Source organism: Ovis aries, chromosome 19, assembly GCF_016772045.2.
Source record: "Ovis aries strain OAR_USU_Benz2616 breed Rambouillet chromosome 19, ARS-UI_Ramb_v3.0, whole genome shotgun sequence".
NCBI lineage: Eukaryota > Metazoa > Chordata > Mammalia > Artiodactyla > Bovidae > Ovis > Ovis aries.
The window spans coordinates 58,184,076-58,209,828 of record NC_056072.1 but is presented as its reverse complement, the minus strand read 5'-3'; positions in this window follow the sequence as shown (position 1 = coordinate 58,209,828).

The window sequence follows — 25,753 nt, the reverse complement described above, 5'->3', positions numbered from 1 at the left end:
ACACTCACACAGTCTCATTTCTCTCACACGCTATCACACTCACAGTGTCACGCGCACCGTAGGAGCACACAGCCTGTCACGCCTGTGCTTCCCCCTCGACACACCCTGTGCTCAGGGTCCTGCCCTGCCAGCCACAGTGCACACACTCCACACACACGCACACACACACACTCACACACACGCTCACACGTGCACACCTGCCTAGCTGCACACTCTCCCTCTGACCCACATGCCCACGTGCCGAGGGCCACTCCGGGTCACACACACCTCCCACCCACCCACGCGTCCACCCATGAGTCCTCAGCCCCGAGTCCAAATCTCCACGAGTGCCCTTGTGCCCGAGTTCATGCCTGCAAACCTATAGGTCTCCCTTGACCCCCCCATCCCCCGCCACCAATGGCTCTGAGCCCATGTGAGCCTCCCTCGGGGACTCTGTGGGTCTGTCTCTGCAGGGAGGAGGCAGCCCGTGACCCCGAGTGGGGGCCGGCCCACAGCAGCAGACACAGGTGAGCCCACCCCAAGCCTGTGGCAGGGAGAGCACCGTCTGGGTCGAGCTGGCTGAGTGCAGGAGTGGGCTCCCCGTCACAGGAGGTGTACAAGCGTGGTGGACGCCCCCTCAGTGGAGAAGAGGCGGGAGGGCCTCAGCCCAGAGACACTGGGAGGCAGAGGGGCCGGGCGGTGGGCTCCAGGGCCACGGAGGGGCCGGCTGGGGCAGGAAGGGGGCAGGCGGGACCGGAGGGGCACGCAAGGGCGGGGCCGGCCGGCCCAGAGGGTGCAGGCTGTCTCGCTGTGGCCACCATAACTCAGCCGGAGTGGACAGTTTCCTTTCTCCTGCCTAATTTACTGCCTGCTTTGGAGGGGCGAGGCCCATTCTTTGAACTTCAAAGGGAGCAGGGAGGGAAGCCACGGCTGCGGTGACAGTCGCTGAGTCCAGGGGCCTGTCCCCAGCTGGCTGGGAGGGCCCTGGGCCCGGGTCTGCCGGCCGCTCGCCCGGCCTTGCCTCCCGGTCCGTGAACGCGGGCCCAGGGAGGAGGGAGAAGGGGCCAGTCCTTCTCGAGTCCTCAGTGCAGAGGGCGTGACACCTGGGGGTCTGTCCTGGGGTCCCAGCCTCATCAGGGCTGTCCAGGACCGAGGCAGGCCCTGCCCTTCTGAGGTTTTTAGCCTTTTGCTCTATATCACCTTCACAAAGACGGAGGTGAGAAACGGCGTTCTTATTATTTTTCTTGCCCCATTTTGCAGGTGGGTAAATCAAGGCCCAGAGACATTAGGGGTGCTTTCCAGCCACACAGCGAGGCCTCTGGGCCAGTCCCTGGTGTCTCCCACAAGCTGCCCCAGGGCTCATGCCTGGATGTGGAGTCAGGCAGCCTTCGTCGGTTGTGTTTTCCGTCTCTCTCACCGAAGGCCTGGCTACCTGGGCTTGGCCCCAGCGACTGTGTAACTGCGGGCCCCCGTTTCCACTGCTGGGAATCCCAGGCTTCATAGCAGTGACCTCACTGCCGGGGTCAGACAAGCAGGTGCGTTAGCTCTGCTCTGCCCTGTGTTACGTCAAACGTTCAGAGCAGGTGTGCGCCAACCTTCAAAAATCGGGGTCTCATAAGATGTCTGGTTCCCACCTTCTTTTGAAGAGTCAGAAAGTTGGATCATGCTGGCGTTGCTCCTGTCTCCTTGCTGCCCCCCGGCCAGCTGGAGCTGACAGGGACTCCCTCCTCCAGCCGTCCACACCCCCTTCCAGGCAGGGCCCCTGTGGACATGCTATGCTGGTCCCTGGGATCGAGGAGGGTCTGGACAGGAGGGTCTGAAGATGGGGGGAATGGGAAAGAGAGAAGGGGGTGCCTGAGAAACCTGCAGCTCGTCCAGGAGGGTGGGGCTGTTGGGGGACCGGAGGCTGGCAGGGGGCCGGGGACGTGGCCTCAGGTGCCCAGACCCCTCTAGGGAAGCCACACGGTTCTTGCGCAAAGGGGGCACCTGCCTCCCTGACGTCAGCTGTGATGAGAACAGATGAGCTTGCCCTGGCGCCCCTCCCGTGGGGGCAGACACAGACTCTGTCCTCAGGAGTCCTGCCCAGGGCCGTGGAGGGGGCAGGGTCGCTGCAGCCCGGGCCTGGGACCTTGGGCTCAAATCCCCGCCCACCTGCCGCTCGGCCCCACCTGGGGCATCGCGTGCTCCCTGAAGACCCGCTGGGGTGAAATGAGCCGGGCCTTTGGGTTCATGGGTGAGCAAGGGGCACACCCAAGCTCCACCCCGTGTGGCCCTGGCAGGGTTCCTTGACACCTTGAGCCTGGGTTTCGTCCTGCCTGTAGCTGCGGAATGAAGCTTCTGGAAGCTCACGGTGCCCTTTCAGTGTCGAGGGGGAGTGTTTTCATAGAGGAGGGGAAGGACAGGTGCCTCCAGCCCTGTGGGCACGCGAGGGGCTCGAGCTGGGGTCCCGCTTGTGGGGCCAGTTGGGGTGGGAGAAGGGGACCGTCGCTCGCGGTCCTTTGGCGTGGCCGCTGGGCAGACACAGAACAAGACGGACGTTTGTCGAGCACTGACTACACGCAGGGACCTCCCTGGGTCCCGGTTGAGTAGACGCTTCGGGCGGAAAGGCAGGACCAACACCCCGGACGCAGCTGTGTGGGGAGAGAGGCAGGACGTCCTGAGGAAAGCCCTCGGTTGGGAATGTGTGCTGTCTCTCAGGAATGATTTGGGGGCCATAAATTTTCGGTAGCAGGGCAGTCTGCGGAGTTTTCATAATGCTGAAGAGTTTAGACTTGTCTCGAGGGGTAACAATTTCACCCGGGTAATGCACCAGCTCCAGCTATTTGTTATGGCAAAGGTGGATTTTTTTTTCCCCTTAAGGTAGAATCCTCCTCAGATTTCATGCTCTGCTTTAACTTGTTTTATTTCACCCAGAATATGGATAAAAATAGCCCACGAGATGCAGGGCTGAAGGAGGAAGGAAGGACAGAGGCATGCTGAGCGTCAGCTCTGGGCCGGGCCTGCCTCCAGCCTCTGCAGCGCCCCCTGAGCCGGGTGGGGCAGAGTGGACCCCCCTCTGGCTCCTTGGTCCTCAGGACAGGCCCCCGAGACACAGCCCAATCACAGACCAGGGCAGGGAGCCTCCGGCTGAGCCCCACAAGTGGGCCTCAGGAGCGAGATTCACACTCAGGGCCGTGCGACTTGGAAGTGCATTTTGGGAGCAGAGATCTCTTTGGCGGCCGATCGCTTGAAGCCCCGCTTGTCTCCAGTGGCCAGGAGAGGTCTCTGTCTGTGGCTGGAGTGCCAATGTCGAGTGTGGACGAGATCGCAGGGAGGGGATGTTTCGCACACTTGGTTCCCGGCTCCTCGAGCACCCTAGAAGCCCCGTTGCCATGCCGACCATTGCCATGCCGACCGTTGCCATGCCGCCCGCACAGGCGTTTTCATCCACTCACCAGGGCAAGCCCTGAACACATACCAACGAGGACACTTGGTGCTTAGGAGCGGCTCATTTGCATGTCATTTGCATATCATTTGTATGTGCGGCGATTTCGGAGATTCTCCCCAGACCGGGGCCAGCTGACCCAGGGAGCGTGTTGTCTCCAGAGCCTGACTTGACAGCATAAAGGGGGTCAGAGTTCTGCTCTGTATTGGCGGAGGGGCCGAGGCTGAGCCGGAGGAGGGTGGGCCCAGAGGCCTGTCACGGAGCCCAGGGCTCTGAGGCTCTCCTGCAGGGCAGGGTGGGGGAACCCAGGAAGGCCGAGTCCTGCCCAGTCAGCTGGAAGCTTCTCTGAGCAGGGCTGTCGAGATGGAGTCCTTTGCTTCTGCGTTTATTAGAACCCTGGGTGCTTTACGTACATCAGTGCCGTTCTCCAGGGAGCAGGAGGGTTTATATTCCTCCAGGTTCAGAAGGGGGCTGCCACTTGCTCCATACCCAGCAAGAGAGCCCAGGAGAGACGGGGTGTGTGAACAAGGCGGGCAAGCAGCATCTGGCGAGCTCCGACGGCGCACAGAGGGGCCCCAGGATGGGGACAAAGCTGCGGAGGGGGGTGCAACAGTCAGCTCTGGCTGCGGGACAAGTACTGCACGCTGGGCAGCCTCTCAGATCCGCAGGCTGCAGTCTGGAACAAAGACTCCGCGGGGCTGGCTCTCCTGAGGCCTCCCTGCTCCCTCCTCGGGGGCGCGTGGACGGCCGCCTTCCCACTGTGCCCTCACGTGCCAGCCCCTCTGTGTGGCCAGCGTCTTCATCTCCTTTAGCACAGACACCAGTCAGGCTAGAGTCGGGCCCTCTGCATGACCCCATGTTGGCTTCATGACCTCTTCCAGAGCCCCGTCTCCAGATCCAGTAGCGTGCTGAGGTCCTGGGCTGTTGTGGACTTCAGCATGTGAATTTGGGGGAACACATCTGACCCCCAAACAGTGATGGTGGTTATGGGGGTGTCTGTAGAGACGCAGGGAGGGAATGAAGGAGAAGAAGGGGGATGAGGGTTGAGAGAAGAGTCTGGGGAGCTTGGGGTGCCAGTCTGAGGGGGTGTGTGACAGACGCCTGGCTGCACGCCCCAAAGCAGGGGGCTTCAGGCTGCCAAGGACCTTTGGAGCCAGCCAGGCTGGCGGAGGGCCTGAGGGAGTGATGTCCCTTCCGGCACACAGCTCCCGAGTAGGTCCCCCTGAGCAGGCAGCTTCCTGGGGGCTGATGGCCCTTCCAGCATAAGGAGAGTCGCTTGGTCTCTTAGCCTGGGTTTCCCCCCAAAAGCAGAGCCTGAGGCAAGGGTTTAGGGCCCGGTGGTTTATTTTGTGGTGGGATTCCCAGGACCAGGACTGGGAGACTGGGGTGAGGCACGGGGCAGGACAGGCTGTCCAAGGGGGCACGTGGAGCCGGCCACTGCTCTGGGCTCCAGGGGCCCATCCTGCTGGGGTTGTGCCCCGAGGGGCGAAGAGGGGCTCCATGGGTGGTCTTTGTCTGAAGGCCAGCCTGGTCCTGGGTTTGTCGTGCCCCGCATGGTAGCTTCAGGAAACCAGGACAGCTTGTGAGGGGCTCTGGTCACACCTGTGCGGAGCTGGGGGTCAGGCCATGGCCGGAGTGGACATGTGGCCAGAGCGTGTGAGGTGGCCGGCAGGTGGACAACACCTTCCACGCTGGCAAGAAGCTCAACGGATAGAACCATCTGCTTCAGGGAGCCAGTCCCCGCCGACGTCTGTGTGTTTGACTGAGGCTGACAAGCGTGTCTCCCAGGCAGGGCTGCCTGCTGTCCTCCTGCGGCTGATGGGGGCTTGGGAAACCCCCCCAGGGGGCTCAGTGAGGAGCGGGGAGAAGTGATGCCTGCCACCTCCAGGTCTGATCCAGAAGAGGTGGTGGCGTCCACGTGGTTCGTGTCTGCTCATGGGCCGGATGAGGCCAGGCCGCCTCCGGGCCACCCAGGTGCTTGTGCCCATGATGGGTCCCCAGGTGACTACGTGAAGCTGAGCTCCTTGGCCGACCACAAGGGTGAGAAGAGGTCTTTGCCATGATGAGACTTCAGGGCTGTTGGTTACGGCCGTCGGCCTTCCCTGACCGAGGCAGAGACCGCTCTTCAGAAGCACAGGGTCAAGAAAAGGCCCCGAGGATGGGGCATCGGCTTGGCTGTGGTGACGGAGCGTGGACACTGACGGGTCTGTGAAATCCGGCGTCCGCGTGATGGAGCGGGGAGCCCTTTTGGAGCAGCAGCGCAGCAGGGTAGCTTGGAAGGCCAAGCACGTGGGCGCTGAGCCTGGAGCTCTGGGGGAAGTGGTTGAAAAGAATTAAGGGATTAGCGTGTCTTGGCCACTACTGGCTGCGTTTGGCAAGCAGCTGCAGGGGAAGAGGGGAGATCAGGAGAGGAGCAGCTGGCATGAAGCAGAAGCAAAAGGGACGCAGGGGAGGTTTTCAGCACTGAGAGAGCCCGCGGCTCGAGGACCTGAAACGGTAGGAAACCAGGCTGAGGAAAAAAAAACCTCGAGCCGCCTGAAGACTAGCTGAAGCATGTGGCGTTGCCACGCGAATGCAGGCCGCAGGATTTGTCAGGACGAAGGCGAGACGGAGGGTCAGGGCGGCACAGAAGCAGGAAATGACCGGGCTCAACGGTCACGTCCAGGAGAGAGCTCGGGCCTGGTCGCAGGCACCCAGAAGTGGCTGCAAGCAGACAGATCGGAAGCCTAGGTTCGGAGAGAAGTGTACTGCTAAAGGGACATGGATCCTAGGCTAAACAGACGCTCCGACTGAAGCTTGAAATTGCCCATGTGGGCCCAGCCCTCCGGGAGCTCGAGGGAAAGGTGGACCAGAGAGCAAAGCTGGGTCTGGGTGGCATGACCCCTGCCCCACAAGCCCCCTGCAGCCCCTCCTGCACCCTTCGCTCTGCCCAAGCAGAGCTTCCCCTGCTGAGCCTCACGCATGGTGTATGTGTGTGTGTGCGGGGGTGGGGGGACAGACACGCTTCCTGTCTAGTTCGGAGGCCACCAGCCTGTGCATGGGACCTGGGCTGTCACCTTGGGGAGAAGGTGAGGTTTCTTCTCTGTAGAAAGGATACTGATGGACGTGTGTTGGCCAGGGGCTGGGGGACTGTGGCAGAGACTAAGTGTGCAGAGACGTCCGTGTCACTTCCTGTCCCCTGGGGGCTCCGTGAGGTCACCCTCCCTTTTGTGAGCTGGGGTCACGTGGCAGAGTTATGGCTGAAGGAGTGTGAGCAGACAGGTGTGCACGTCCTCCGGGCCTGGCCCCCACACCTGCGTTACCCTCTGTGCCCTGGCCCGGCCGGATGAGGCCAGGGTGACCTTGGCAGTGACGTGTTGAAAGCCAGGGGTGCCCGGAAGGAAAGGAGCCGGGGTTCCCAGGTGACCACACAGAGCCGAGCCCTGGGCCCCCTTCCCGAGCTGATGCGATGGAGAAGGTTGTTACTTGAGGGCTGTTTGTTACGAGGCTGATGCATCCTGACTGATACACACACCCGTGTTGCCTGTTTCCAAACCTGGCTGGTCTACAGAAGCCACACTTCTCCTGCGGAAACCCTGGGGATGGTTCTCTCTCTCCCAGGGGAATCAAGACCCCTCATCACAGCCTCTGGGCCTACAGGCAGCCTTCCCTCTTTCCCCATGTGCCCCCTTGCCGCCCCTTGCTTTCTGTTTGGGTTAATCTTTTTTAAGGTTTTTTTCTTTTTGATGTGGACCAGTTTTGACTTTTTGGCCACAAAGCGTGTGGGATCTTGGCTTCCCAAGCAGGGATCAAACCCGCAGTCCCTGCACGGGAAGGTGAAGTCTTAACCACTGGACCGCCGGGGAAGTCCCAGGTGCCACCCTCGCTTTCTCGCAAACACGCTGCGCTGCCTTCCCCCCCAGGCCTTCCTCCAGCGCCTCCTGCGTGTCACACCCCTGCCCGTCAGGCGGCGGCCTGACGTCACACCGTCGGGGAAGGGTCCTGGTGCTCGCACGCTGGATTAGGTACCCGCCCCCCCATGTCAGTGGTGAATCTGAGTTAAGATCGCCCCAGGGCCGCCCTGGCTTGGGCAGAGTGAGATGTTCTGGAAGCTGCCCTAATTACATGCGTCCAAGTGCCTCGCGGGCCCCCCGCCTCCCTTCCCAGACTCTCTGGCCGTGGGTCCCAGTTCTGCCCGATGTGCTGTTAGTGGGAGTCTGCGTGGTGGGTTCCTAAAAGGCTGTTGTTTTCCTGAAATTCCCAGCCAGGCCTCCTCCCGCCTCCCACCTTCTTCCTGCCTCCTCGGGGATGGTGGGCAGTGGGCGGGAGTCTGTGCCCTGGGCGACTTCTTCCAGCAGCTACCCCAGCCCCGCCTGCTGGCCTTCGGAGGAACGCAGACCTGTCTGAGTGGCATGTTAGTCCCTCAGTCGTGTCTGATTCTGCGACCCCGTGGACTGTAGCCCACCAGGCTCCTCTGTCCGTGGGATTCTCCAGGCAAGAATACTGCAGCGGGTTCTCACTCCTTTCTCCAGGGGATCTTCCCAACTCAGGGGTGGAACCTGGGTCTCCTGCATTGCAGGTAGATTCTTTACCGTCTGAGCCACCAGTTCAGTTTAGTTCAGTTCAATTCAGTCGCTCAGTTGTGTCTGACTCTTTGTGACCCCGTGAATCGCAGCACGCCAGGCCTCCCTCTCCATCACCAACTCCCGGAGTTCACTCAAACTCACGTCCATCGAGTCAGTGATGCCATCCAGCCATCTCATCCTTTGTCGTCCCCTTCTCCTCCTGCCCCCAATCCCTCCCAGCATCAGAGTCTTTTCCAATGAGTCAACTCTTCGCATGAGGTGGCCAAAGTTCTGGAGTTTCAGCTTTAGCATCATTCCTTCCAAAGAAATCCCAGGGCTGATCTCCTTCAAAATGGACTGGTTGGATCTCCTTGCAGTCCAAGGGACTCTCAGGAGTCTTCTCCAACACCACAGTTCAAAAGCATCAATTCTTCGGCGCTCAGCCTTCTTCACAGTCCAACTCTCACATCCATACATGACCACAGGAAAAACCATAGCCTTGACTAGGTGGACCTTAGTCGGCAAAGTAATGTCTCTGCTTTTGAATATGCTATCTAGATTGGCCATAACTTTTCTTCCAAGGAGTAAGCGTGTTTTAATTTCATGGCTGCAGTCACCATCTGCAGTGATTTTGGAGCCCACAAAAATAAAGTCTGACACTGGAAGCCCTAACCCCGTGTGGTCCTGCGTGCTGACGGGACTTTGTTACGCGCTGCAGGACATACTCTACCTGTTGCAGGAGGCTTTAGGGGCTCGCCAGGATGGGCCGGGAGGCCAGAGAGCCGTGCCTGGGACACTCGGTACCGAAGGCCGTGGCGGTGAGAGCACACGGCCTCCATCGGGGCCTCAGGGCCCATGTGGAGATGCTGCTCCTGGGTCCTGGGATGAATCTGAAGCTCTGTGCTTCTCAGGACACATTTTCTGGGTAGGGCGATACAGTGCTGCCCCTGTCAGGGCAGGGGGAGGGGACGCCAGGGTCCCTGGTTCCTCCAGTGGATGGCCAGGGCCTGACCACCCCCTGGTTCGTTCTCTGCTACCTTGCCGTGTGTCCATCGTGGTGATTGTAAGCCAAATCATGAGGCTGGGGGATGAGCACACACCCCATGAAGGGGTAGAGAAGAAGGCTGAGCAGGGGAAAGCTCCCCGGAGAAGTGAGGCCCGAGTGGGCACACTGTCTTACGTACAACTGACATACAACATTATGTTTGTTTCATTACACAGTGTGTGTGTGCATGTGTGTGCATGTATGTGTGTGCACGTGTCTGTGGGCATGTGTGTGCATGTGTGCGTGTGTGTGCATGTATGTGCGTGTGCGTGCGTGTCTGTCTGTGTGTGCGCGTGTGTGCGTGCATGTATGTGCGTGTGCGTGCATGTCTGTCTGTGTGTGTGTGTTTGTGTGTGCGTGTGCATGTATGTGCGTGTGCCTGCGTGTCTGTGTGTGTTTGTGTGTGCGTGTGCGTGTATGTGTGTGCACGTGTCTCTGTGTGTGTTTGTGTGTGCGTGTGCGTGTATGTGTGTGCACGTGTCTCTGTGTGTGCGTGTGCGTGTGTGTGTGTGTATGTGCACATGCTCAGTCATCAGAACTCTGCAACCGCAGGGACTGTGGCCCTCCAGGCTCCTCTGTCCATGAGACTCTCCAGGCAAGAATATGGAGTGGGTTGCCATGTCTTCCTCCAGGGGATCTTCCCGACCCGGGGATTGAGCCTGCATCTCCTGAGTCTCCTCCATTGGCAGGCGGGTTCTTTACCACTGCGCCCCCTGGGAAGCTGCCGTACAACGTAAGGATTCAGTGTTTGTCTGTATTGCAGAATGATCCCTACACTAAGTCTAGGCAGCATGCATCACCACAGTTACAAAGTCTTTTTTCTGTTGAGATTTAACTCTTATCCTCTGTCAAACGTGCAACGAGCTGCCGCCAGCGTGGCGTGCATCACGCCTCCGGGACTTCTTTAGCTTATAACTGGCAGTTTGTACCTTTCGATTCCTTCACCCATTTCCCCCACCCACTCCCTCCTCCTCCTGGCAATCACCAGTCTGTTCTCTATTTCTATGAGTTCAGCTGTTTTTTTATTCCATATACAGGAAAGATCGTGTGGCAATTGTCCTTCTCCGTCTGACTTATTTCCCTTAGCCGAGTGCCCTCAGGGTCTATCCATGTTGTCATAAATGGCAAGATGCCATTCTTTTTCATGGCTAAGTAATACTCCAATGTGTGTGTGTGTGCGTGTGTGCGTGTGTGCGTGTGTGCGTGTGTGTGTGTGTGTGTGTGAGAGAGAGAGAGACAATTTCTTCATCCGCTCATTTGTTGACAGACCCGAGGCTGTTTCCATCTCTTGGCTGTTGCAAATGCTGTGGCGATGCACCCGGACGTGCAGGAAGCTTTGTGAGTTCGTGCTTTTGTTTCCTGAAGGTAAATGCCCAGAGGTGGAATTGGTGGGTTGCACCGTAGTTCTAGATTTTGGCTTTTGAGGGACCTCCGTGCTGTTCACACTGATTGCACCAATGCACCTTCCCACCGACAGTGCACGAAGGCTCCCTTTTCTCCACACTCTCTCCTACACGTGCTGTTCGTTTTTTGACGACAGTGGTTCTAACAGGTGTGAGGCGATATCTCACTGGGGTTTTCTTTGCATTCACTGACGATCAGCGACACCAAGCATCTTTTCGTGTGCCTGTCGGTCTTCTTTGGGGGAACACAGCTACTCTGCCACTTTTTAATCGGGCTGCTCAGTGTTTTGCTGTTGAGTTGTTGAGTTCTTACATGGTTTGGATATTAGCCCCTTTTCACATATGTGATTTGCAAACGTCTCCTCTCATTAGGCGGTTTGCCTTTTTATGTCACGGACAGTTCCTTCGCTGTGCAGGAGCTTTTGAGTTTGACCTGGGAGCTCACTTTGGATGCCCACCTGCGGCTTGTGCTGCAGCCGTGTTCCTGAGACCACCCCGGGGGACGCTGGTCTCCCTGGAGCTGGCTCTCCTCACTTGCCTGCTGGCCTCCAGACCCCATCAGCCCCACAGGCTTGTCCAACCTCCATACCGAGGTTGAGGCTGTGGGGGGTGCTGGATTTGGAGATGGGTTTGCCCGACCCTCCAGTTCTCAGAAGATGAAGTGGGGAGCCAGAATCCACAGGCAGGGGGCTGGCGGCGGGGCTTGTGGTCCTCCTGGCCGTGGGTCCCGGTCCTGCGGTGGGTCCCGTGGAAGCAGCGATGCACAAGCTTAGGGAGCTGGAGCTGCCAGCAGCCGCTCTAACCCTCAGTGGGGTTTCCCACTCATGGAGGCCGGGCCCCCAGCTCTAGGGGGGCTGATGGGCCCTCTAGCGGACGGCACCTGGCCTGCTGCCCCACGGGAGCGGTGGCTGGCAGGGTCTCTGGTGCAGGCAGAGGGCTGGCCTGGCAGGGAGCAGGCACACGCCATGCGGGAGAGCTGCTGGCCGGTGGGGCCTGGAGGTGGGCCGGGCGTCCTCCCAAGACAGCGCCCGATTGAAGCGTGCCCATCTCCAGGCTTTGGGGGGGCAGGGGGGACGTCCCCACGCTGACCGTGGCTCAGTTTCTGTCAGAGGAGACCTCAGAAATGAATTGGAGATATCAGAAAGTCTTTTCAAAAGCGTCTTGAACCTTGAGGTTGTGGAATACACGTGATTGTCTCATTGCTGTTTCTTTTAGGTGCAGAGGCAAAACGGGGCTGCGCGTGTGCCCCGTGCGCGTGTTTACACCCCCGTGTGGGCGCCTCCCCGGTGAGGGTGACTGTGCGGCCTGCACCCAGCCTGGCTGTGCCCAGCCCCCACCGCCCTCCCCCGCCCCCAGCCCCCAGGACCTGCTTTCTTTCCCACCCTTTCATATTCAAATGCCCGCCTGGCTCCCAGCATCCCGGGATTTATGGGCTGATTGTGTATTGTGAGCAGGGTGACTGGGTGAGCTCATCACTGGCTTGTGATGGTAATTCCTGCCTGAGCCGGAGACTGGGGCCCCCAGCTGCCTCGGAGGGGCCTGCCCACCCCCATTGCCCCCCACCCCCCCGCCAAGCCATGCCCCTCATTGCCTGGGTGCCGAGCCGCTTATTCAGCCCAGAAACAGGGAACAAAGCCCGAGAGACAACAGCAACAGCAGCAACGGCTGTTTCTGGGGCTGACTGAGTGGGTCACGGTTCTCGGCCCTGTTAAGGTTCACCTCGCTGCAGCTCCATCTGAATGGAGGAGAGGAAGACGCCTTCAGGAGGCCTGGCCGGTGTGGGGGTGGAAAGGGCAGGGCCTCAGGAAAGCTGGGGACCCTCCTCCCCGCCCCCTCGAGACCCATTTTCCACCCGGACCCCCTCCCCTTGTCTGCAGCATGCCTCTGCCTCAGGTGGCTTGCTCTAGCCCGGTCACCTCTCCGGTGTGCGGGACCCCGGCCCAGCCTCAGTCTGGCCCCTATGCTCCTGGAGGCGCCCCCATCCTCAGCTCAGCTGCTGGGATGTCCTTCCTAAAAACCCCCTCCACGGCCGGGCTCCTGCCTTGCATGCCTCACCTCTGTGCTGGAGCTGAAGCTCAAATTTCTCCTGGCACTCAGAGCCCACAGGGATCCGGTCCTGCCAGCCAACTTCCATAGTGCTATTCTGGAGCGGGTGGAGTGGGCTGAGGGCAGGGCTGGGGCCGACACTGAGCTCCCCAGTGGGAGAGGCACGTAAGTGGGGCGGTGGCTGGACGTGGCCCTGACCCAGGTGTCCCCCTGGGGGGTGGCCACTCAGGCAGGAGCGAGCAGCTGCCCCCAGCCTCGGCTGTAGGGGGACCGGGCCAGACCTTGCATACCCTGGGCCTCTCTGAGCGCAGATGCCCTCGTCCTAGCCCTGCCTGCAGAGGGAGGAGATAGGCTATCCCCAGGACTAGGCTGTGGGCCACAGAGGAAGCCAGAGCTTCCCAGACACACGGGGCTAGGTGGCCTCTCACCACGGTGGGGGGGTGGGGGCGGGGAAGCAGTGGAAAGTTGGGGTGGGATGGAGCTTTGGAGTCAGAGTCTCCCGGGTTCCTCTGTCTTTTCTGCCAGCTGACAAGTCAGGAAACCTCTCAGCTCCTCAGTTTCCCTATCTGAGAACATGGGGGTCACTGCCAACACGAGGGTTTTCGCTGGAGAAGGGCTTACATACTGGGGCTATTTCTTAATGGCATTCTTACAGCAGGCAGCTTGATCTGTCCTTTGGGGGGCCTCCATTTTTCTCAGTGGGATCCTGGGAAGCTGCCACTTTTTGCCAGTGTATCTCAGACTCAGTTTCCCATCCAGGAAAAAGGCATAATGATGGCCCCGGCCTCCTTAAAGGGCTCTGTGCATTACCCAGCCAGTCTCTCCCTCCCCAACCTGGGGAAAACACTGAGGATCCTGTTACTGTCGGGCGGGTCTAGCTCCCAGACAATGGGAATCACATTAACCTTGGCCAGGGAGATGGCCATCTGTCCAAACAGTGGGGACCAGGCGGCCTGCTGCCCAGGAGTCCGAAGCACCAGGCAGCATCACCCACCCCTCCCAGATTCTGACCTTGCACACTCGCCTGGGCCCCGCCCTCCTGGGGTCCACCCTCCCGGGGTCCATCCTCCCTGGGGCCCACCCTGCCTGAGTTCCATCCTCCCTGGGGTCCACCCTCCCGGGGTCCATTCTCCCTGGAGCCTGCCCTCCTGGGGCCCATCCTCCCTGGGGCCCACCCTGCCTGAGTTCCATCCTCCCTGGGGTCCACCCTCCCGGGGTCCATTCTCCCTGGAGCCTGCCCTCCTGGGGTCCACCCTCCTGGGGTCCATCCTCCCTGGGGTCTACCCTCCTGGGGCCTATCCTCCCTGGGGTCTACCCTCCTGGGGTCCATACTCCCTGGAACCTGCCCTCCTGGGGCACATCCTTCTTGGGGTCCATCCTCCCTGGGGTCCACCCTCCTGGGGTCCACCCTCCTGGGGTCCACCCTCACGGGGTCCATCCTCCCTAGGGTCCACCCTCCTGGGGTCCACCCTCCTGGGGCCTATCCTCCCTGGGGTCTACCCTCCTGGGGCCCATCCTCCCTGGGATCTACCCTCCTGGCGTCCATCCTCCCTGGGGTCCATCCTCCCTGGGGTCCACCCTCCTGGGGTCCACCCTCCTGGGGCCTATCCTCCCTGGGGTCTACCCTCCCGGGGTCCATCCTCCCTGGGGCCCGCCCTCCTGGGGCCCGTCCTCCCTGGCCTTGGTCCCCCTATCTGCACAAGGGTCTTGATGGGTTTGTGCTGGTTTGCAGCCCTGAACGGTTCCGCCCCAGCCCAACAGATGGGATTATTTACTTCTCCATTCACGTGGACCCATTTTCTGCCCATCCAGTGCTCTCAGCTGAGGATCCAGGGCCAGACCCCCAGCCTCTAACCAGACGTGTTCCCCATCTCATTAGGGAGACAGAAAAGCCCTCACTGGTGGTGTGAGGCAGTGAGGGCTGTGATGAGTGCAAGGACCATAGTTAGTAAAATACGATAGTGAGAAGGCACGTGTTCGCCATATCTCAGGGTGTTCTAAGCACTTCACACGTACGTCTCATGTAATTCTCACAACAGCCCTGGAGAGTCTTGTTTTTCTTATTCCCATTTTGCAGATGAGGAAACTGAGGCACAGAGACGCCAGGAAACTTTCCTTGGGTCAGAAAGGAGGTCAGTGCTGGATCTCAGAGCAGTGAGGGAGCCCAGAGATGGGGTTGATGATATCCTTCAGGAGGCAGGAGAAGGGGCTGCCCCTCCTTAGGAGGGGCCATTTGAGCTGGCCTTTGAAGGGTGAGTAGGAGTCCACCAGGCTGAGAAGCAGTGGGAAATGTGTGCAAGCCTGAGGCAACACGAAGAAGCTGGAGTTGGCCCACGCAGGGCCGTCATTCTGGATCGTTTCCAGAGGTCTGTCTTTTATACCAGCGCAAGAACCGTGCAAGGGAGGGAATCACAGCCTGAGAGACAGAAATGGAGGGCCACGCAGTGGGCTGAGAACCATTCCTAAAAGTGAACCGTGGGCTAAGAGGGAAGTCATGGTGGCGGGGGTGCAGGGGGGCAGAGGTCAGACATACCCCTCCCGGCCACCCCAGGATCCTGGTCCTCCGTGAGGGGCAGCCCGCCCGGGAGAGACACGGAGGCCATGGAGAAGAGCAGACAGGGGGCCCGACTTTGGGAGACCGTGGCTCTGTTAGAGCCACTGTGTCTTTCTTTAACGTCTTGATTGGGCTTCCCTGCTGGCTCAGTTGGTGAGGAATCCACCTGCAGTGCAGGAGGCCCGGCTTTGATCCCTGAGTTGGGAAGATGCCCTGGAGAGGAAACGGCCACCCACTCCAGGATTCTTGCCTGGAGAATCCTGTCGACAGGGTCTGGGGGGCTACGGTCCACGGGGTCACACAGGATCGGACACAACCGAGCGTCTGAGTGTATCGTTCAGATTCTTAGAGGGCGTGTGCAGCTTTCCCTCTAAACTAGGGCAGTCTGAGCCCAAGTGGGACCCTGTGGCTCGTCCCAGGTTGAAGGTGGTCCGTCAGGACGCGTAATCCCACAGCACAGACGCCACCCACCGTGCGCTTCACCACCCCTAACGCATCTCCTTCTCTTGACAAATGTCATAAAGGGGTTGCTATCCCCCCCCGACAACACACTTCATTTTCCAGATGAGGAAGCTGAGGTACGGAAATCAGAGACTCATCTACATTAGCACCCAGCCTGTCTCAGGCGCTGAGCTAGGCCGTTTCTCAGAAATCTGTGTCACCCTGACGACAGGTAGGTTCCCGATGTTTGGGAAGCCCATTTACAGAGAAGACTGAGGCTCCGAGGCCTGAGCCGAGTCCAGGAGACCCCCGGTCCAGCCCCTCTCAGTGCCCGCGGGGGCTCCCTGGCTGCGACCTTCCAGCCCAGATCTCCTGCCTGCCTCGGCCCTCTCTTTTCCATCCCCCAGCCCCTCCCTGCACTGCCCCCCCCCCGCCCCGCCCCATGCCGTGGATTGTAGCAGGGGCCGAGGTGTGGCACCGGCAGAAAAATGCTTATGTTCTTTTAGGTGAGACGGGAACAATGAGGTGGAGGGGCCCAGCCGCGTGGGCCGGGGCTCAGGGTGGAGCCGGGAGTGGACACTTCGCAGCAGAGCCGCGGAGCTGGAAATCCGGGCTCGGGCGCGGGGCTGCGTGTGCACACTCCCCCGCCCCTTTAAAGGAAGCAGGCACGCAGACGGCACCCGTGTGAACGAGCCCGTCTCCTCTACGGAAGCCCATCGCCCAGGGCTGCGTCCTGACCTCCCGTGGGCCCCGGCCCTCGCTGACTCGCTGTGTGGCTTTGGGCCTCCTTGTCCCGTCTGTACTCCGGGGACTGGGGGTCAAGGCCCTGTGAGAGCCTCGGGCTCTGCAGCTGGCTCTGTAGTGGTTAGGGTCTCTGGATTCAGGGTTCGGTGGCTCAGTGGTGGGCTCTGCCTTTTCAGATGTGTCGGTTACGTAACCTCCATCTGTGCTCACCTGGAAAACTGGCTGATGAAGCTGGTGATGCTAGTGATGAGGCTGACGGCGTTGCACTGACTGTGCCGCGGTGCCTGGCACAGGGGAGGGGCAGGGCTGAGTTTGTTGTTACTACCTTCTGGGGTGAGCAGGAGAACAGAGACTCTGAGGGAGGCGGCAGGCTGCCCTGGACGGGATCTCATGTCGAATGGTGACGAATTGCTGCCCAGGGCTTCGGGGCCTGGGGGCCTGGGCGTAGGGATGGCAGGGAGGCCGGGACAGGTGCAGGCTGACTCGGCTCCGGACAGACAGGACATTGTGCGGTGATGGGAGCCCCGCCGGCTGAGGAGCCTCGCCCAGCCCTCCCTGGGGGACCCAGTGCCGGTGAAGGTGGGGGGGACGCGGGCTGTGTGCCTGGTATTCTGACCCCACCGCTGTGGCCAGAGCTGGAGGGACTGCCGCTCCCAGCCAGCCTCAGCCGTGTGGGCGCCACCGTGGAGATTTTTCCCCTATGAGTGAGCATCACTATAATTTATTTCACGCTTGTCTTAATTTTAAATTTATTTTTTCATTTAATTTTTGGAGAGGGACCTGAGTTACGCTCACATGGTTCAAAAATCAAAACGTTTCATGAACGCTTTGGGGCGAGTCTGCCTCCGGCTCCCGGCTCCCACCACCCAGCCCTGCCCCATGGGCTAAGGCTATTTATTATTCTACGTCAGGAAACACAGTACAGAGTGTGTATTTCATGTACTTTCCCTATTTTAAAGGCAATCCGAAAGCATGCGATGTACACCATCGTACAGTGTGATTTTTTTTTTTCTCTTGGATTATTTTTTAAAATCCACTTTTCTACGTAAGTGAAGTTAAATGAAAAATGCATCCCACCACCTTGTATCAGCGGAAGGTGGCCATGCTACGTGGGGACAGAGCAAGGCCCCTAAGTCCTGGCGCCGTCCTGTTGGTGGTGGGGATGCTGCCCTCGAGACCTTCCTGCCTTCTGTTCCGAACAGACCAGCAAATGTTAGAGGGAAGCTGAGACATCTAGCAGCAGGCTGACACTTTTTTTTTACGTGCACGAGATCACCAAAAGAACTAAAAAAGGTTTGGATTTCCACCTTGGAATTTGGGGGCCTCTGATGCAGCGTTGTTATCCCATCCGTGGTGTAAGCTCACACTTTGGGAAAATTTTGTCTGGTCCAGCAATGGTCGTCTGAAACAGGGGTAAACTGAGGCTCAGCAGGTGGGGAGGACTTAACATGACCGAACTCATTTGTGGCAAAGCCTGAACGAGACCCGAGGTCTCCAGGGCTCCATCCACACTCCCTGGGGTGGGGTGAATGGGGTTTTCTTGGGAAACCTGTGCCCGTTCCCTGCCCCCGCAGCCCCCACCCCCTGCCCACCACACAGCATCATTTAGCCAACCTCTGCTGTTTAAGTCATCTCATTTGCTGGTATACAATGATTCATACTATTCCATTTATTTCTGTGCGGTTGGTGGGAATGTCCCCTCTTTCATTTCTTTCTTCCTTAGGAACAGGAGTTCTTAACTTCTAAACTATTCATTTATTTGCTCCTGGCCGTGCTGGGTTTCTTTGCCGCACGAAGTCTGTCCCTAGGTGCGGCGAGCGGGGCTCCGCTCTGGGGGTGTGCAGGCGTCTGTTGCCATGGGGCCTCTCGCTGCAGAACGTGGGCTCCGGGGCGCACCGGCTTCCGTAGCCACGGCCCCCAGGCTCTGCTCTAGGGCGCAGGCCCAGTGGCGGCCCGTGGGCTCAGTTGCTCTGTGCGTGGGATCCTGGACCAGGCACCCACCCTGCGTCTGCCGCATCAGCAGGCAGGATTCTTCCTCCCTCGGTCCCCAGGGAAGCGCCCCCTCTGTCATTTCTGACTCTAGTCACTGGACCCGTCTCTGTTTTTTTCTGGTCCATCAGCCTAGCAGGTTCTCAATTTTGTCGATTTCTTTTTTCTTTCCAGAGAACCAGCGTTTGGCGTCGTGGCTTGTCTCTGCTGTGTTTCTGCCCCTACTTCGTTGGTCTCGTTTTTAACCTTTATTATTTCCTTCCTTCTGCCCACTCTAGAAGAGTTTGTTCTTTCATCAGCGTCTTAAGGTCAGTTAGATTATTGATCTGAGACCGGTCCTGTTCCTAAATCTAGATGTTTACAGCTATGAATTTCCTGTCTTGACTTTAAGTCTATTTAGTCCCATTTTAGAATAGCCTCTCTAGCTTTCTGGACTGATCTCTGTACGGCTGCATGGTGTATATATGTCCATCCTTTTTCTTTCAACTTTTTTCTCCCTTCGCATCTAACATTTTTCTCTTGTCAACAGTTAGCAATTGGATCTCACCTTTCTATCCAGTCTGGCGATCTCTGTCTTTAGGTTGGGATGTTTAAACCATTCGCATGTAATATGCTCATCAGTGCAGTCAGATTCCCATTTGCCTTTTCACTGTTGATTTCCCACGTCCCTTATCTTTCTCGTTTCTCTGTTTTCCTTGACTGCTGCTGTTTGTGTTAAGTAAATATTTCTTAGTGCACGTTTTTAATTTTTCTGTACATTTTTCCTCTACATTTTTGAGTTCTTTTAATGCTTGCTCTAGGGATTTTAATATGCATCTTAACTGAAAACCATCTCCTTCAAATTAATACAGATTTAATACTAGCAAAATATAGAAGATTTGCTCCAGTTTAACTCTGTTCTCTTCCCCCATCGATAGTACGTCTAGATACGTTGTAAACCCAAGAATACAGCATTATTATGTATTTCAAAGGCAGTAAAGTATGACATAAGCTATACATGTTAATAGAGTCCTTTATTAAATTACATATTTACTGTTTCCTTTCTTCCTCTGAATTTGAATCACTCTATGGAGTCATTTAGTTTCAGCCTGGAAGACTTCTTTCAGAATTTATGTTAAGATAAGCCAGTCAGCAATGAGTTCTGTCAGTTTTTGCTCATCTGGGAATGTCTTAATTTTGCCTTAGTTGTTGAAGGATAGTTTTGCTGGTGATAGTAGATTTTGGCTGACAGCGTTTTTGTCTTGTCACTTGGAACATAGCATACCACTCACTGCCTCATGCTTTCCGGCATTTCTGGTGAGAACACAGCCATTCATCTTACCGTTACGCCTCTGTGCGTAAGCAGTCCCTTTTCTCCTACTGCTTTTCAGGATTTTTGCTTTTCTCCTTTTCTTTCAGCTTTACTGTGATGAGTCTGTGTGTGAATATTTGTGTGTATTTCCAGCTTGGAGTTCGTTGAGCTTCTTGGATGTGTGGTTCAATATTTTCCATTAAATTTGGGACATTTTGGCCACTGTTATTTCCAAAAAATGTCCCTGCTTCCTTCTCCGCTTCTCTTGCTTCTCCCATTCCACGTGTGTTGGCGTGCTGCATGTTGCCGGTGGGTCTCTGAGACGGACTTTGTTTTTCTTCTTTCTTGCCCTCAGTTCTTCAGACTGGACACTTTCTATGGAGGTATCGTCAAGTTCATCGGGTTTTTCTGCCATCTCGAATCTGCTATTGAAGCCTTCCAGGGGATGTTCTTTGTCATTTCAAATATCTTCCTCTCCATCTCCACAGTTCGACTTTGGCTTTTTTTTTTCCTATAATCTATGTCTCCTGATCAGTAACCTTTGCGCTGACTCATTGCCATCATGCTTTCCTTTAGTTCTTTAAATTTGGTTTCTTTAGTTATTTGAACCTGTCTGTAGTAGTTTCTTTCAAGGATTTTCCTGCTAAATACAACGTCACTTGGCACAGAGTGTCCTGCAGGTGGGCCAGGGTGAAGGGGGCTCCGTCAGTCTGGAGCTGTGGGCGATGCCCGTGCCAGTGGGCAGGAGAAGTGATGCTCTCAGAACTGAAGCAGCGGGAAGGGCCAACCACTCTGTCGTCCTGAGTTGTGGCTGTCGTTGGGGTAGACTTATCCCTGCCTGAGACTGTACGTGTAAAGCACAGAATGGACAGGGTCCATGCTAGTCACGCACTCCTGCCCACCTGATTTGAGGACACAGGAAATGGCCCAAGCACAAAGGCCACTCAGCCTTCTGCTGTTCTTATCTGAACCTCACAGCGTTTCAAACAGAAGAGCTTCCTGCCTTTGGGGCAGTGATGTGGGGAGGAGAGGCAGGGAAGTAGGCGCCCTTAAAGACCCACATGATCCAGCCTTCCTGGAGAAGAGACTTCCAGGTGATCAGGCTAGAGGGCCCCTCGCCGCCCCTGAGGACCATGGATGCCACTGGCGTACCCGTGGGACTAAGCCCACAACCGTGGAAACTGAGGCCCAGGGTGGAGACGAGGATTCTGCGCAGGACCCAGAACTAGGGTGCTGGCTGCTCCCCCAGGCCAGGGGCCGTCTCCATGGTAACTGTGACCCTTGGCATCTCTGGTCCCTGAGAAGAGCAGGCGCCCCTCCTCCCTGGCACCCGGCATCCCCCTTCAGCGTGGGTGACGCTGCTCCTCTGCTCCTCGGGGTCAGTTCTCCATCTGACCCCACGAGTGCTGGGCTGGTCCAGTGCCAGGGCCTCTGCACCTGCCTTTATCGGCCTGGGTACTCCTGCTGGTCCTCTGCCAGCCTCCCTTCCAAGGTCCTGTGCCCAAGACACCGTCCTGACCTCCTGGCATAAAGTGTGCCCTCCGTGTTCTCTGTCCCAAATCTGGTTTCTCTTCTTTTTAAGTCTCTCATCCCCACCTGCAGTTTCTGAATTATTTACGTGTTTGTTTCTGGTCTGCTTCTCTCTTCATGAAAGGAATGTCCCTCAGCCCGTGGACCTCACACCCAAGTTGCTGGCTCTGGGGCCGGCAAGGATACAAGTCACGCCTGTGGACGTGGGGTGGGTAGGGTGCAGGCTCAGTGGGGAGAGAGCTGCTGAAGGCCGTTATCCCCTGGCACTGCCCTGTGAAACTCCTCTGTGAGGAGTCAGCTGATGTGAGAGGAGGAGGGTGGTGGGGCTGAACCCCGCTGAGAACAGGGAGGCAGCTCCGTGTCTGCGTAAACCTAGGCTGTGTTAATTACGCAGGGGAGCTCTGCTCACTGGAGGCCTGTGATATGCCGGGAGTGAACAACTCTGATGCCATTTGCTCCCACTCTGTACACGCAGGATAAATAGCTCCAGTATGTAATATCATTTAATATCTGATGCTGAACTGGACTGAATGATAACTAATGTTGCTGTTTAGTCACTCAGCTGTGTCCAGGTCTTTGCAACCCCATGGACTGTAGCCCGCCAGGCTCCTCTGTCCTCCACTGTCTCCTGGAGTTTGCTCAAATTCCTGTCCGTTCAATCATGATGCTATCTAACCCTCTCATCCTCTGCTGCCCACTTCTCCTCCTGCCCTCAGTCTTTCCCAGCATCGGGGTCTTTTCCAATGAGTCGGCTCTTTGCGTCAGGTGGCCAAAGGACTGGAGCTTCAGCTTCAGCACCAGTCCTTCCAATGAGTACTCAGGACTGACCTCCTTTAGGATTGACTGGTTTGATCTCCTTGATAACAACAGTTAGAAATGAAACAGGGAGGTGGAGAAAGTGTTGGGGGGACCAGCTGCAATTTAAGGCAATGTATGCATAGTGAAATACTCTTGAGCCACGAGATACAGGGGAACCCTGCCATTGCGACAGCGTGGACAGGCCTGGAGGGCTTTATGCCAAGTGAGACAAGCCGGACAGAGAAGGACAGACACTGATGTCATTTATGTGTAAAATCTAAAATAGCCTAACTCATAAAAACAGAGTAGAGGGGTGGTTACCAGGGGCTGGAGGTGGAGGAAATGGGGAGATGTCGCTTAAGGTACTTGCAGCCAGTGGATGCGTAAGACCTGAGAGCTGATACACAGGGGATCTCCCGACCCAGGGATCGAACCCGGGTCTCCTGCATTGCAGGCAGATTCTATACCGTCTGAGCCACCAGGGAAGCCCGATGCACAGCAGGCGGATGGTTTTAGTCAACACTGTGTGTGTGCTGAGTCACTTCAGCAGTGCCCATCTCCTTGTGACCCCACGGACTGTAGCCCACCAGGCTCCTCTGTCCATGGGATTCTCCAGGCAAGAATACTGGGGTGCCCTTCTCCAATGCGTTGTGATAGAGGCGTTGGCAAAGACCACTCCTGTTAAGAGTCTTGCTGCAGAATGGGGATGCACCCGGATCAACACTGGAACATCTCAGACTCACACCGGGCTCATGTCCACTGGATCCCAACTATGAGCCGTAAGTCAGGAACTCCGTCTGCGCTCTCACTGCCGAGGGCCCAGGTTCAGTCCCTGGTTGGGGAACTAAGATCCCACAGGCTACATGGTGAGGCAAAGCAAAGGCACAAACAAGAGAAACGCATCAGCTAACACCCCCTGCGGTTATGACATTCCGGTATAGCAGCAGTATATAGCACACCGTGTACAAGTCTATTCTGTCCAATGTTGTAAAACGCGTTATGTAATGTTTATGCATGTTACCACATTGCCTCTAGCGCATGACGCCAGGTGCGTGATCACAATATCAAATTGTGTCACATGGCAGAGCACATGGTGCTTGCAGATGTGTGCTTCCCACATGTGACAACATCGGGCACTGCATGGAAAGAGCGGCCAGAATTGCAGAGATGGCACAGTCGTGGCGCAGTCCTGTCCCCTCTCACTCCTCACCAAAGTCAAACACCATCATACTTGCTGATCTCATTCCATCCTAAAGTCGAATCTGTGTGTGTGTGTGTTGCGGGGGGTTAGGAGTCGGGGGGTTACCTGGAATAATTTCAAGGAAAGAAAATCCCAGACTTTACAGATATGAATTTTAAAGAGGAACCACAAAACCATTATTGTGTCTGAAGAATGACAGTAATTCCTCAATATTTTCCAGCTCAGAGGGCGTTCACTCATTTCTGCTCATGAGAGGTGCCTTCCTCTCATGTGTGGGAATGTCCCCACACCTCATTTAATCAAACCAGGGTCCATGCAAGACTCACATGTTCCATCTGGCTTGTAAGTCGGGTCTTTGAATTTGTAACGTATCCGCCCTTTTCATTTCTGTGCCTTTTGTTTCTGAAACAAACCAGGTCGTTTGTCCGGCAGACCAGTACTGCTTTGGAATGGATGAGCTAGTGAACGGCCGCTCACGTCTTCCGAGGCACTTTTGCAAAACCAGTGGGAAAGAGCTGAATTCAAACTGTGTCTTTGGAGGCTGTGTACACCCCCATGGGCCTTGAATTTACTTACTGATTGTTTTCTCCGGAAGTACTTATTTCCTGAAACTTGTCTAAGCAGCGGCCGGCCGACCTCTGGCAGGAAAGGTGGAAACGGCAGCGCCTCCCGGAGCCTCTGCAGGTCCCTGGGAGGGGTGGGGGTGCTCCCAGGGGCTGGGCGTTATTTATGGAGCCATCCGAGTGACAGGGGAGCTTCTGGCCTGGGACTGCCCGAGGTGTCACACCCTTAACCTGCTGACATCGCACCCTGGGGGGAGCATTTCTCCAGGAAAGGAGGGCGGCTCAGGAGCCCCCACGGCGTCTTTTCAAAGCGATAATAAAGATATCAGGAGGGCGATCCGTCAGGCACAGACGGCGGGGAGCGCGGCGGCTGGGCAGGTGGTGTGGGGAGAGGGGCTGGGCCTGGAACCAGATGTTCCGTTTCCTGAAAATAGACATGTCAGGTCTCCGGGGCGTCAGGTGCCCGCTCGTTAGCCCATCAGCCGGATTGGAGCCGCGTTGCGCTGACATCTCACTCAGCTGTGGACCTGGGTGGGGGCGGGGAACCGGAGTCCAGCCTGGGGCCCAGGCCTGGGTTTCAGAGAGGCTGGGAAGGTAGGGTTCCAAGCCTAGCAGGAGGAGGCTCTCCCCGGGGGGAAGCTGAGGCTGAGACCCCAGCAGAAGACACCGCGGGGCCCGCGGGGCCCAGGTTCAGCTCCAGGGACCAGGAGTGGTGACTCGGTGTGACCCGGCGCCCGTGTGGGACAGCTTTCCCAGACTCCCCTGAGTGGTCCTGAGCTGCCCGGCCCCTCCCCATTTTTGCCATATTCTGGAGCACTTGTCCTTGGACTGACCTTTCTTTAAGCACACTCACTTTTTTTTTTTAACACACTTAAACAAGTGGAAACTTGATTAGACTATCTTAAAAACCCACACAAACCACTCTGGACTCACGTACTAAAAGTGAAAAGTCATGGTAGAAATACGCTGAGTGAGTCCTCCGCGTCGGTGCTCTGTGAGCAAGCAGGTCCTTCTCAGGATGCCCGGCCTGAAGTCTCTCCTCTCTTGGCTTGTGGCTCCCCAAGGAGCCCTCGGGGGACGCCTAAGAGCCGGGTCCCGCCCACTGTCACCGTCCGCTCGGGAAGCTCCAAGGTCAGCGAGGAGCTCCCCCAAGGCTGCCAGGAAGGTCCCTCTGCTTCCCTGCAACCCGCCAGGCGGCTGGGACTGCCGTGTGACCGTGACTCTGGGAAGATGGCCTGCCCTTGCAGGGCCTCGGTTTCCTCTTCCGTCCGGTAGGAACAGGAGCCCTCCCTTTTTCAGGTTGGGGGTGAGATGTCAGTAAGAGGAAGCTGCTCATTCAGCAGAATTGAACTCAGCATCGTACGGCCGGCACCCAGTAGGCGTTCCATACACAGAACCCCTTCACCCCATGACACAATAGGAGATCCAGGCAGTCCATCCTAAAGGAGATCAGTCCTGAATATTCATTGGAAGGACTGATGCTGAAGCTGAAACTCCAATACTTTGGCCACCTGATGCGAAGAGCTGACTCATTTGAAAAGACCCTGATGCTGGGAAAGATTGAAGGCAGGAGGAGAAGGGGACGACAGAGGGTGAGATGGCTGGATGGCATCACCGACTGAATGGACATGAGTTTGGGTAAACTGCGGAAGCTGGCGATGGACAGGGAGGCCTGGCGTGCTGCAGTCCATGGGGTCTCAAAGAGTCGGACACGACTGAGTGACTGAACTGAACCAGCCCTTGCCTTGGGGTGTCCGTCACCCACTCTGCCCAAGACAGGTATCACAAAACCATTTAATGGACAAGGAAGCGGAAAGTACCACCCGGCACAGAGCAGCACTCGGACCTGGAGAGGCCCAGCCAGACCTGAGGCCTGAGCCACTTGCGGCCCTGATGTGAGCATCCACGGTGCCTGCCAGCGACTGCAGAGGCAGGTTCTGAATTTCCAGCCCCTGGAGAAGGAGCAGGCCTGTCTCCAGCCTCTTGGGGGAGAAGATGTGTAATTATTTCGGGCAGATTGAGTGCTTCTGACAGCAGGGAGGAGGGAGCGCTGAGCCCCGCTTTGCAGGCCGCTGGTATTTCTCTCGCAGCGAGCGCTGCAGCCCGAGACGCTGTAATTAGGCCTGGTAATAACAGGCTCTGTATCTCCCGCACCCTGTCAGGGAGAAGAATCCATCTTATCGGTAATTGTAGGGTTGGTG